This window comes from Bubalus kerabau, chromosome 2 (genome assembly GCF_029407905.1).
Source record: "Bubalus kerabau isolate K-KA32 ecotype Philippines breed swamp buffalo chromosome 2, PCC_UOA_SB_1v2, whole genome shotgun sequence".
NCBI classification, from domain to species: domain Eukaryota; kingdom Metazoa; phylum Chordata; class Mammalia; order Artiodactyla; family Bovidae; genus Bubalus; species Bubalus kerabau.
Window position 1 is genome coordinate 6,956,148 of NC_073625.1, and position 13,989 is coordinate 6,970,136.

Here is a 13,989-nt window from a genome sequence, read left to right on the forward strand (position 1 = left end):
CTGATTTGATTAAAATTTTGTATGTCACCAAATTTTTAAAGTAACAGTCAAACGCTAAGCCGTTTCTTTTGCTAAGATGAGGTTGCTGCTGATGCTGCTAAATCGCTTCAGTCGTGTCTGACTCTGTGCGACCCCATAGATGGCAGCCCACCAGGCTCCCCTGTCCCTGGGATTCTCCAGGCAAGAACACTGGAGTGGGTTAGAGCTCACACAAATGGCACGGTTTACTTATGCACAGACTGTTACTCTTCAGTCCGTGGGTGCTCTTCAACAATGCTTCTAGATGTAGCACACGTCAGAGGAGAGGCCACGTGCTAAAGAAAGGCTGGTACGGCGCGAAGGCAGAGCAGCCTTTCTCTAAGGACCCCTCTGCCAGGACGCGTGGGGCCAGGCATGGGCTGCACTTGAGCAGAGACCCGTAAATCCTCCTGTTAGTCTAAGTTTTATCAGGAGATGCTGTTTGCAGATTGGCTTTCCCACTGTTGATGCGTCTCTCTAGAAGACTCTATCTCTGCCATGCTGCTGCTGCTGCTAAGTCGCTTCAGTTGTGTCCGACTCTGTGCGACCCCATAGACGGCAGCCCACCAGGCTCCCCCGTCCTTGGGATTCTCCAAGCAAGAACACTGGAGTGGGTTGCCATTTCCTATCTCTGCCATAGTTGTTGCTAAACTGCAAAATCATCAGAAGGATTATGCTCGTGTGTGTTCTCAGGCGTGTCCAACTCTCTGTGACCCAGTGGACCATAGCCCGCCAGCCTCCTCTGTCCATGGGATTCTCCAGGCAAGAATACTGCAGTGGGGTGCCATTTCCTTTTCCAGGGGAACTTCCCAACCCAGGGTTCAAACCCACATCTCCTGTGTCTCCTACATTGGTGGGCAGATTCTTTACCACTCTGCCACAAGGGAAGTCCCATAGGAATCCATTATTAAAAGTTAATTTTCTATAAGTCAACTTTCAAGATGAAGAATCAGAATCACCATACTGAAAAATCTGAGGAAGAGACTCAGACATTCTTCGAATTTCTTTTTTCTTCTCTTCGTACAGTAAAGAGACATTTTTAAGTTTCTTCGTCCTGGAAGGAAACTGCAGAGATTCTGTATTCGGGATCTGTAGTTCTTTTTCCTCCTCTAATAACAGCTTTAAAATATAACCTCCATGCTCACCTAGCACCCCTGACAGAAAGTGTTAGTCACTCAGTTGTGTCTGACTCTTTGTGACCCCATGGACTGTAGCCCACCAGGCTCCTCCACCCATGGTGATTCCCTAGGCAAGAATACTAGAGTGGGTTGCCATTTCCTTCTCCAGGGGATCTTCCCGACCCAGGGGTTGAACCCGGGTCTCCCACATTACAGGCAGACTCTTTACTGACTGAGCCACCAGACAGAAGGATGCCAAAAAAGGGTAGAAGGTGCAGAAGAGCAGAAAGGGGTGGGCATGGAGCACTGCTGCTTGCTGCTGAGCTAAGCTCTGGGCTTGACAGGGTTCATGTGAAAGGCGCGCGGCAGCAGAGGCGTGTGCCTGCTGTGGAGGGGCCTGGCAGGGAGGTGACGGCAAAGGCGCTGGCAGTGGCCGACATCTCCGGCACACCTCCTAGCTCCGGGCACTGTGTCAAGCGCTTCAAAACATCATCTCAACTGATCCTGGTAATGCCTCTAGGAAGTTAGTATTGCTGTGACCTCTGCATAAAGGACAGAAAGGAGGGCTTTTTGCCCAAGGTAACACTGTCAGGAAATGGTCAGGTTAGGCTCTGAAGACAAGTCCACAGGTAAAGAACCAGGCTTTTAACTCTATACACAATGCTACCCACTGCAGAGGTAGTTCTGGCCCTAAAAGGGGTCCAGTAGCTAGCTTGATGGGATTACAAATGTGAATATAATCACGGTAAGACTTGCACTGTGTTAGTCGCTCAGTTGTGTCCAATTCTTTGCAACCCCCTGGACACCAGGCTCCTCTTTCCATGGGATTTTCTAGGCAAGAATACTGGAGCGGGTAGCCATTTCCTTCTCCAGGAGACCTTCCTGACCCAGGGATCGAGCCTGGGTCTCCTGCATTGCAGGCAGAGTCTTTACCATCGGAGCCACCAGGGAAGCCCTAAGACTTGCATTAATACACTTTAAATCATTTAAGTTATCTATAATCATCTAAGAGTTAAGCTAATCCGCACAGGGGAAAACAATACAAATAATTATTCTTGAAATCTGGAGATGTCAGAGAAAGTAAAGGAATGGCCCTACATCCGGCCCATGAGGTTTCTAGGGTGGGTGGAATTTCCTACATGTCTATGTCTCCACTATTCTTTTTCATGCCCACACAAAAAATTTAAAGTGGATACACTTCTGTCTTCCCTCAGAAACTTGAAAACTCTACTAAAGACTCCCTGGGGCTCTAGCACTTTTTCTCCCTCTGCTTCAGGGCCTTGCATGTAAACAACTTAAAGTATACTTTATCTTGGCTGAAGATAGTAACGATTGAGACTGGATCACTTCCACTGAAAAGACACTCTGAAGTTAGAAAATCAAAACAGAACGCTGGATGTGTTTGCAATTTCAACCACAACCCCTACTCCACCTTAAATAGCACAGGCTGCTTTCTCATGGAAAAATAAGATTTATTACTAGAAAAGTTAGAGGCACAAAAACAGTAACTTATAAGGGAAACTAGCAGAGCTCCTTTGCAACAGAAGATTTTAATCAGGAGAAAAATAGAGCAGTCGAATTCCAAAATAATCTAGCCTGAACAGCATTTACTTTGGGTATAAAGAAAATGACGTTGTTACAGTCGGGATCCGAAACAACTGTTTCATACAGAACCAGCTACAATGCCCAGTTCATTCCAAATTGGTGGGGAAAACTTTGCACTCAAATCTAAGAATGTACAGCCACAGGAGACTCAAAGTGTGTCATACGAGTTCACAAAGTAGCCTAGATTTTCTAAAACCTTGTTGTTTTTAAATAAAGTTTTAACTTGTGGGTAAGTTTGTTCAAAAGGGAAAAAAAAAGCATGAGATAAAAATATGGGATTTAGTAAATCAGAACATCTTCTCAAGAGTAAATAGCGTATTCCACTAATACCATTCTGATTGGAGGGTACAGTACTTCTAGAAGCTTGGCACCTCTTGATGTTGCTGTTCAGTGGCTAAGTCACGTCTGACTCTGCGACCCCATGAACTGCAGCGTACCAGGCTTCCCTGTCCTTCTCGATCTCCCGGAGTTTGCTCAGACTCATGTCCATTGAGTCAGTGATGCCGTCCACGTGCAGACAGACATTATCCTGACGAGGACAGGAGTGGAAAGGCCAACAGGTGGGGATGAGCCAGGACTGTCGCCATCTCCTCGGGCAGACACACCACCGACGCAGTCCTGCTTGTGGCCCCACAGGCAGTCACACGAGCAGCGTGGCAGCTCTCTCCTCAGCCACCACTTACAGGCTCACAGGACAGGGTTTCAGGGGACAAGCACTCCAAGGACAGGCTCTGGAATCCCCACATCAGCTCCCTGCCAGCTGTGTCCACGGGGTGGGTGGGGGGCTCCTCTCCCCGGACTCCCTGGACCCTCTCCCTGCATTTCCCACAGGTGCAAGTTCTGAGGTCTCATCGCTACATCAGCCAGGAAACGTCGGAAGGCACGAACTTGGGTGAAATCAAACTATCTCCTTGTCTAAAAGTGTGACAGGAGAAAATACTGAAACTATCGTTTTCAATGAGATAAACGTATATAAAGAAATCCTTTATATCTCTGTTGCCCAATAGCACAGATGACTAAAAGCAGCTGTAACCCCTTCACTGAAGTCAGTGGGATGAGCCTCAATAAAAGCCTCTCCAGAATGGGAAGAGCTGGATCCCTCACCAAGCTGGGATGTATTTTAAACATGGCAATTCAGCATCTCTAAGGATGCCCTGCAGGACTGAATGGATATGGATGGGAAATTTTTCAGATCCCCTCCTGAGCAGAAAATATTCTCAATAAGCCATTCAATGCATGCGCTGGCTTACAGATCGAATAGAAAAAAGGAGAAGGCGAAGGCAGGCGGTCCCCTGGAGAAGCACAGATGTTCCTGCTAAACCTCCCCTCAAGGCTCAAAGGCACTAGTGGGTCTTCAACCTGAATGTGAACAGACACTTAACAAGGGCCGGATGGTGAGAGCCCCTGAGGCTTCTGTCGCAGGAAAAACAAAGAAACAGGACAAGCGGGATGGGCAGAAATGGCTCTGCCACCCCTGGACAGAGACACTCCTTGTGAGGGGACAGAGAGTTCAAAGGCGCCATGGCCGTGAGGGAACCCTTCAGACTGGGAGGCCTCTCCTGTTCCTAGGCGGCTCAGCTCCTAACAGGGTGCCTCAGGCTACGACGCCTCGATAAATAGATGCCCAAACCAGCACACTGACCAGAGGCACTGTCCACTGTAAGGCGCCCTGCGGTAACTGGGACTTCGTGCTGCACAAAAGTCAGGAGGCAGCCCCTGCCCGCTTGGGTTCCAGGCTGGACGTGGGGCGTCTGCACAGGCTGGCTGCTCCCTCCTGCCCCGCTCAGCTGCCCCTCTCCCACGCCCTGCAGATGAAGAGCGGCATCTCAAGTTCCTGGCACACACTGGCTCTGGAACAAGCCCTAAATACTGCCCTGCTAGCCCAACTCCCTCATTTGAAACACGAGGTCAGCTCAGAAAGGAATAAGGGACATGCCCAGAGTCACAGAGCGAGTCAGAGGCACCAGAAAGCCCAGTCTCAGGACAGCCCCCTGCACGCCGCTTCAGCTCCAAAGGGCGGGAATGTGGCCCTGCGTACAGGCCTGCAACACACACACACACACACACACACACACACCGGACGCTGAGTCAGAAGAGGGTCCCGTGGACGCGGACCTCCTCCACCCTGGTTTCACTCCAGCTGCTGGGGCTCCCACTTCTGCGTTCAGGTGAGAAACAAGGACCCTCTGATGAGGGTTGGAGGAGACGCAAGCTTCAGTCACTTATGCAGCCAAGAAAAGAAGAATTATAGTCTGCTGCCATCTCTGCATTCGCCTTTCTGGAAGAGGCGTATTTGGGTTTCAAAGTGAGTGCTTCTTCTCAATCAACTCAGGCTGAGGAAGGGTAACCAGTGGTTACTGCCTCCACAGAATTACAGGGCAGGATGTCAGGCTGTAGAAACAGCCCAAGGCAGACAGTGGGAGAATAAAATTGGTTCTCTCAAGCCACCTGCCTCCATCCAGCCTCCATCCAGCCAGCAGCACCCATGGCTGCTCAACCCGGGAGCTCCTCTACCTGTTCCAACTCCAGGCTCCTAATTGCTTTTCAATCTGCTCTTATATAGAAGATCCTAACTGGTCACAGACAGCTAACCTAAGGAGCCAGAATTAGTATGATTTCATAGAGCCAAGGCTTCCCTGGTGGCTCAGCTGGTAAAGAATCTGCCTGCAATGCAGGAGACCTGGGTTCAATTCTGGATCAGGAAGATCCCCTGGAGAAGGGAATGGCTACCTACTCCGGTATTCTTGCCTGGAGAATTCCATGGACAGAGGAGCCCATGGGGCTGCAAAGAGTCAGACACAACTTAGCAACTAACACTTTAACATAGAGCCAAGTAATGAATTTTTGGAGTTGAAAATACACTTCGTGAATTACTTTAATCTCATTTTCCCAAAGAGTAAATAAAGGCCTCGGAATGAGGTTAAAACTCTGAATGTAAACAGAACTAGGGCCAGAGCCCACGTCTCCCACCTCCCGGCATGATGCTCTTCTTAAGGCCCCGGGATCACCATCAGATGTGGGACAACCGCAGAGGCCTCCCTCCAGGGACAGGTCAGGAGGTCTCCCCAGGCTGGTCAGAGTCACGCTGGCCTTACACACACAACGGCCATGGCAAAACAGCCACTCAAAGGCCCTGTCCATCAGTTGCTCAGCAAGATGGAACAGGGGCTGGAGAAATGCGCGGGGGAGGGAAAAGGTCCGTGACAAGTGGAGCAGCCTTGAAGGCAGAGGGAGAGGACAGCACGTGAGCAGAATGGCCTCCAAGCACAGGAGGGACCCTCCTGGCTACATGGCACGCAGTACTGCGAGAAGAAAGGCCCCTGAGCCCTGTCCCTTCCTTCACAGCGCCACGCGTCCTTAACCAGGTTGGTGTGACTTGGTCCCACGCAGACTGCTGTGTCCTCAGTTGTTTTCCTAAAGCTGAGTGCAACACAAGATAAACACTGCTTCCACACCAGCCAGCCCTGGGTGGGTCTGGACCCTCACCACACCCTGGGCAGCTCCGGCAGATGGACCTCAGGGTCCTGAGAAGAGCCGGAGCCACAGGCAGGGCTCCACTGATCCCGGGCGGGGGGTGGCGGAGGGTGCTCCCAGGAGGAGCAGCAGGGCACATGGCAGCAAGTGTGTGCATGCGTGTGTGTATGTGTTGTACAAATTGAAACAGTTTGTTAGCAAAAATGTCGCTTTCCTTTGAAAAGAAGAGGTGACTTTCCCAGCACGGGGTTGGGAAGTCCACCCTGCTCATCCTGCGGAGCCCGGAGGACAGAGGCCCACAGGGAAGCTGGGGCCGCGGCCTCAGCGGTTTGTCGCTACGGTAAATGCGGCAACTGGAGTTCTTTGGTTGTGTTCCAGGTGGAGACTTGAGTTCCCTCATTTTCAAGCTTCGGAAAATGCTCAGCTCTGTAATTTCCATGGTGACCGCAAAGTCGAAGCCAAGGAGGGGACCACACCCTGGACTGCTTACCACACCCTAGACCTTGACCTGGCTCCTCAAGGTCAAGACGCCAGAAAATGCAAGGCAAAGCACCCCCTCCACTCACCTCCTCCTCCGGCTGATTCCCGATTGCCGGCAAAGGCCCCCCTCCACCCACCTCCTCCTCCGGCTGACTCCCGACTGCCTGCTAACCCTGTGGGCCACGCTCCCACCTGGGACCCTGAGGTGGCACAGGATCACCTGACGCCTGGACAGACACTGACCTGCTTGTCACAAAGCTGACGCCAGGTCAGCATCTGAGGCCCCGCGCTGCGGAATTCGGCGAGCAGGTCAGGCCTTGAGCAACAGGATCCCTCCTCACACCGTAACTGGAAGGGCCCAGAGGTGGTTCCTCCATCACGGTCACACACTCAGATCTTTGCACCAATCACACGCAAATCCGTAATCCTCGCATCGACCACTGCCTTGGGAGCCAGGAGTGCTGGAATCCTCTGGGTGAACTGTTTCAACCACAGAACATATCATGAGCCTCTAAGAGCTGGCTCACCTGAGGAGTCCCCCAAGGGACTGACTAGAGACACATGTTCCAGTGCTCAGTGACTGTCTCCACTGCCCAGCCAGGCCTGAGCCTTCTGATTTGTAAGCTGCAGAGACAGTCTTTAACTGTCATTTTTGTTTACCTTTTAAGCAGCAAAATACGAAAGAAATACAAATGTTTCCCTGTCATTCCGTCACCCGGAACCGCAGTCTTGTCCTGGGAAAGCCGGACTAAAGTGTCCACGCGTGGTAGCTGTGCTCCTCTCCTCTCCTCTCTTCAGCAATATTTAGACAAAGGACCTAGGAAACCAGGAGGGATGAACAGCAAGGAGAACTAAACCACAGGATGCAAACGTCTCCCACACAGCCTGGCCACAGGCTTCTCCCCACCCTGCCGGGATGACTGCCTCCTGCTCCAGGAACATTCTCTCCAGGTCTTCTCGGGGGGGAGAATGTCCATTTCAGCTGCCAGCATCCTTTTTCTCACCCCTTCAGGTACTCACAGCTCCCATAACAACAGGCCTGAGACAGGGAAGCTGTAAGTAAAGGTGACCAAGGCTGGATGAATACCAAATAAAGCAATGTCAAGGTCAGCGGCTGTGGGTGGGGCAATTTGATACTGAACACCCCCGGTCACCCTTTCCTCACTTAGGACTCAGAGTCAACACAGCATCCCTCAGCTTGGTGTTCAGCCTCGTTACTTACCTACCTTCTTGAAGATAACTGTCTTAAGCTGTTTACAAGAGGAAGCAGAAATCGTTCAGTGGATGGTGGATACAGCAAGGTGGAGAAATGACAGAAAAAGAAAGAGTCATCATTTCCACGTCAAGTACAAATGTCTTACAAATGAGGAAACGGATGAACAAGAGAGGAAGCGACTGGGTCTCGGGACCAGCACAGGCTGGGCCGGCAGAGATGCTCGGGCTTTGGGCCTCAGTCCCGGCTCCCCTGGCTGACAGGCAGGGCTCCAAGGAGCACCAGCTGAACCAACAAAAGGGAGCGGCTGGGGGAAGTGCATGCTGAGCACGGACACTCTGCTGCCCGCCCCGCTTCTGAAGACAGGCTGCAGGCACTCTGGGACCTCTGAGGGGCTGGGGGAACGCACGCTGCTCACAGACGATGGGAAGGTCAAGGGCATCCACCAAACACGGGAGGGACGTCAGTCATCCTCGGAGCAACCTGCAGGCCCCCTACCACTTTCTCCTGCGTTGTTTTCCTTCACCCCCACAGCAGTCTCATTTTCCGAGTAAAGAAACTGGGGACCAAAGACGCTCTGCAGGGCCCACAGCTGGTGAGCAGCCGCCACGGCAGCCGGGCCCACACCTTCCTCTCATATGCCCCCTCCACCCGACGTCACTAATGATGAAAAGCCAAACCCTGTGGTAGACCGGAGCGGGACTGAACCACACCCTCAGGCCAGCTACACAGTCACGATCGTTCCCGCTGGATCACTGACATCCCCACTGGAACCCAGCACAGGCTCTGCCTCCCCTAGAATTTCAGGATGGGGCGTTTCTGGAGCAGGGTCAGCCCGGCCTCTGCTGAGAGCGCCCTCGTGGCTCGCTCTCCCGCAGGAACTCTGACCTGAGGGCAGGAACCACGGTGTGGCCTGAGCCGGCCCCATCGCTTGACTCAGCTCTGGTGAAACAACCCAGCTGTGCAGGTGGGTGCCCTTCAAGGGGCTTCCAAACACGCCAGGGCTGAGCGGCAGAGCTGGAGACAGGACATGCGCCTCAGGGAGCCGGAGAATCCCACAGAACTTTCCGTCCCTTGTCCTTTCACACTGCAAGGCAGCTTAAAATCTGTCCCCACAGAGCTGCACAGACCATGCCTTGCAAGAATCCACTCGGAACCATCAGGAGGTCCCCTCAGCAAAGTGGGACCAAAGGGACTTCAGTGTAAATTATTGCCATCAGCACATGTTCTTTCATATTTTTGAAAACGAGTTCAAAATGAAGTTTAAAAGCTATAAGGATAGTAGATGGCACTGGAAAATCACGGAGGCAAATGGAAACTGACACTTTTAAATTACTAAAGCTTTAGAAAAAGTAATCTAGACATGAAATCTTTATAAAAGCAAAACGGGGAAAAGAGACTCATTTACAAATTGTAAGAATTTTTCACCTCATTGTAACAGAAAAAAAAAAAAAGAGTAATTTTTAAAGAAGCCAAAAAATTGCTAGGCATTTTCACATATTTTATCTCATTTAATCTCTTCAATAACCATGGAAAAAAGATATCATCCACAAGTTACAGCCCGGGAAATACAAGCTAAGAGGCTTCACACAACTGCACAGCTACTAACTCCTGGAGCATAAAGAGAGAACGGGCCAGCCCGGGGAACACAGGAGAGCCCTGGAAGAGCAGACAGAGCTGCGGGCCACGCATGACCTGACCTGTGGAGAGAGCCAGAAGGAGCGGCCAGGTCCCGACAATGTCTCAGCTGCACCCCAGCAGGGGGCACGGGCCCCTGTGCGTGCAGCTCTATTCTCCACGTCCTAACACGACGAAACACACACTCGCTGCAAGGACGTGAGCACGAAGACATGTTCACCAAGCACTGATGGTTTTGTGCTCACTACCCATCTTCCCCCCTCTGCCTTCCTTCCACCAAAGGCTTCACGGGAGGTGTCTGGTGGGAGCGAGCGGGGAGGGGCAGGGGCAGGCGCTGCGGAGGAGCTGCCTGGAAGCCGGCACAGGGAAGTCCTGATGCTTCCTGTGTGAGCAAACCACCGCCCCACACGCATGACCACCAGTCTGCGAGGCCAAGTCCTCTCGTGTGCTGATGTTAGGAAGAATAACTTCCACATAATGACAGTCATGCTTTCTTCACACTTGCTGAGCTTTTTATTAATGCGGGAGAAATGCTGTTGAACGCTCCCACACACTGCGCCTCCGTTAACAGTCCAACCGCCACCCGCGCACCTCGTTCAGTACTGCCATCATCCCAACCACACACAGGAAGAGACAGATTCAAACGCGTCTGCGCAGCTCACTAGAGCTCAGCCTGTAAGACAAGGACGCAAAACTTAAACCTCAGTCCAGGCTCATAGCCACTGAGCTCGGACGCTTTCCACAAAATATGCTTCATGTCCTTTTTTTCAAGCATTCTCTTTCTCCTTTATTATCAAAGTTATGAAACCTTGGAGAAATGTCCACTTGGGGAAGCCCAAGAATACTGGAGTGGGTAGCCCATCTCTTCTCCAGGGGAACTTCCCAACCCAGGAAAAGAACCAGGGTCTTCTGCATTGCAGGTGGATTCTTAAGCAGCTGAGCTACCAGGGAAGCTCAGCTAAATATCCACTTAGAAAGAGGCAAAAATTTTATGCTGATAGGCTATGTAAGATAAAGGACATGATGTTAGAAATACGAACTTAAAATTTAAAACTTATCTGTACTCAGGGCAAGAAATACCAGCTTATGCCATATACACTCACCAACACACCTGTCACACTCAGCTGATTACCCTAGCCATCCAAGCGCTGGGGTTCTCACTGGCTTTGGGGGTGTCCTTGAATGCTCAACTCCAAGCACCTCAAAAATGGAAATCACGTCCACACAGTGACTTCGGCCTTTGTCCGCCGTCTGACCCTACGGCGTCCCACACGTGCCCTGGCCTGAACCTGCACGGGGGCCAGCACTCAGCTGCCCAGTCGCGTCCGACTCTGCGACGCTGTGGACTGCAGCCCGCCAGGCTCCTCCGGTCCATGGGATTCTCCAGGCGAGAACACTGGAGTGGGCTGCCATGTCCTCCTCCAGGGAATCTTCCCGACCCAGGGATCGAACCCGGGTCTCAGGGAAGACTGGCAGCTCTTCCGTCTGAGCTACCAGGGAAGCCCCTAACATGAACAGAGACCTTCCCAGAGAGAACTGTGGCACTGGAGTTCCCTCTGCTCCAGAAAAAAAACTCCCTTTACACTTTCTTCTGTAGATAACTGGCCTTTGAAGTTTCAAAACCAAGGCTGAATTCTCAGATCGTGTTTCTACACTAACAGCACCGCCAACTTCCCTTCAGAGCACGGATACCCCAGAAATAAGTGTGGCCGCCTGGTGCGGCCGTCTGGATGACAAAACCTCAAGCTGCTGACCTCCGCGCACCTGAAGTGGAGCAGGAGGTGGCTGGCATCGCCCTGGGGGCGGGAGCCCAGAGCAACGCCTGTGGCCCCAAAGGGCAGCAGGGCCCATCAAGGGAGCCCCTCACTGCCCAAGCGCCAGAGCCCGCAGGAACACACCCTGGGTGCTTCAGTCGTCCTGGTTTACAAAACATTACCCAGGGATTCTCATTTCCCTAAGTTTCTAAGACTTCTTACAGGTTTTCCACTTGAAACAACACAGTTGGAGATCCAGGGAGTTTTCTGTTAGCCACAGCACACACTGACCCAGTGACTGAACTGACCCGAACAGCCGCACGGAAGCCAGCACTGCCTGGGACCAGACAAAGAACATAAAGCGGATCCCAGTTACCTCCTCCGCCAGCACACAGCCTCCGCGATGTTGTCAGGGGCGCGAAGGGCATCCTCGGCCCGTCTGTTCAGCAGACCCTCGTCACGGGCCAGGGCTCTCCAGCGCCCGCCTCCAGCTGCTTCCTCTGGGAGTGCGGGCTGCAGCCCCCCGACTCCGCGGAGACATGCTCCCGGGAGGACGCTGCTCCCTCAGGGCTGCGCTGGGAACGTGAAGAAGCCGCGGGAGTCACTTCCCCTCGCCCTGCCTCCCCTCTCCCTCCAAGACCGCTTCAAAAGTCCAGAGCCAGTGAAGTCACTCGTGACCTCACAGAGCTCCAGCTTAACTCTTCGGAAGCCAGACGGCCCGCGGACTGCAGGGAGAAAGGACAGCCGCGCTGGCTTACTCGGAGGGGCCGCTGCTTCTGTGAGAGTCTGTCTGACCTCGTTTGCAAAAAAAAAAAAAAAAAGAAGGAAAAACGTGCTCATCCCAGCCTTGTTTTTCCTAAATAGCACTACGGGTTTCTGAGGTACTATTTTGCAAGACCACCACTTCCTACAGCACACATTCTGGCTATCAAGGAATCACTGAAATAGGCAATAAATAGATCTGATTCACTTCTACTATGTAAAACTCAGCTGTATTAATAAAACTCGTTACATTCATGCTTAATTTTATGTGATTTGCGTTTTCCTATTTTCCAGTTTTATTTCTGTCTTTCTGCTCTCGTGAAATGAAAATATTCTTTTGTCCTTGTGTTCAAACCCTGCTTCAGACTGCCAGAAGTGGACAGGTAACACTCGCGGCTGTCAGATGCAGGCGACAACTGACACCAAGGCATCTGAGAGACTGGGACCTATAGGACTCGATGGACGGAATGGACAGGCACCAGACCTAACTAGTGGATGACAGAGTCTGCATCCCAGCTCCTGAAGAGAAAGGAGACTGGTTTTGCTGCATTTCATTTCCCGTGTTTTTTATTTCGGCTCTTGATATTTTTGTTGGGATTTGGGAGTTATAAGGATAAGGAAGTAAAATAACTAAAAGTTATTTTATAAATGGAAGTAGATAAAATTACATACTCTCAGAGAAAATGCAATATGCCCTTTCAAGAATTCTTTGGTTCACCCAGAAAATGATTATCACTTACTGTCCAGCAATTTCACTCCTAAAAATACACCTAAACAAACACTCCATGTGTGCACGAGAAGCCACGAATTAGAATGTCCACTGCCATGCCATTTAAACAACAAAAATACAAGACAGCCAAAATGTTCATACTAAAACAACAAAAATACAAGACAGCCAAAATGTTCATACTATGCAAATGGGAAAATTAGTTACAGTGCATATTCATGCAGTGAATACTATTTAGCAAATAATATACTAGGGCTTTATGAATCAGTAAGAAAGAATCTCAAATATTGAACAAATAAGTGAGTCACAAAAGGAGATAAGATGGCACTTATATAAAGTTCGAAAACATGTGAATGGAAACGGTATTGTTTATGGGTTCACACCTATGAAGGCACGATACACACCCACAGGCTGTGGTCCTCTTTAGGAGAAAACGAGAGGGATGGGACCACAGAGGGAGGAAGGCACTGCAGTGCTTTATTTCTCAAACTGGCTGGTGAGACCAGAGGCGCTTATTAACCCTTCTGGATGTGCCTCAGACGCGCAGAGGTTGTGAAAGTCAACTGCGTGGCTGCCTTTCAAGTGTATTCAGTAGGCTCAGTCTAGAAAATTAACACACCAGGAGGAAAAGAGATTAATGAGCCCCTCAACTCCCAAGTCCCCAGGCCCGAGCAGCTGTTCCTAATTGTGCCTCCATCCGGCAAGCCTCCCTGCCCACAACCACGCCCACACACCCACGGGTCCTCCAGAGCCCAGACTGGGAGCCCTGCTGTCCGGCTCATGCAGCGTTCCGTGTCAAGCTGTCTGCCTCCTCTTTGGGAGCATCTAGTGCCTAGTATAGAAAAACTAATTAAGCTCTTCATCCGACAGAACTGGTCACCCAGGATGTGCTGGACTCTGTTAACAGAGGTTCTGAGTCTCAAATCTAAAGACCTGCCAGCTTCACTGACTGATAGGAGGGACAGGCCCATGCTGACAAGTACAATATTATACGATGAGCTGAAAAATGGGTGTTAAGTGAATGAACTGTGAATGAGGAACGTTTATAATTTTGTTTCACGGTAATATTTATTCAATACCTCTTAATTTCTCTGCACTAAAGACTTCATATTACTACTCTTGACTGGAAAATGTTACCTTCTTTGCATCGAGGTGGGGCTGCTAGATAGGGTAATTATACAGACAATGAACTATCATTAA

The 13,989-nt window shown here is 50.9% G+C and overlaps 1 protein-coding gene across 10 annotated transcripts in view; it reads right to left on the minus strand.

The window, feature by feature from the left end:
- The window catches only part of PSD3 (pleckstrin and Sec7 domain containing 3), a 616,838-nt gene that overhangs the window by 291,797 nt on the left and 311,052 nt on the right, over nucleotides 1-13,989 (minus strand). The window contains exon 1 of one of the 10 annotated variants that reach the window (XM_055566953.1): nucleotides 11,677-12,151. The exons of the other annotated variants lie outside the window; for them this stretch is intronic. The gene's annotated coding sequence lies outside the window, so the exon portion shown is untranslated. Of the gene's footprint in view, nucleotides 1-11,676; nucleotides 12,152-13,989 lie in introns of those variants that run through there. 10 annotated transcript variants of the gene reach the window in all.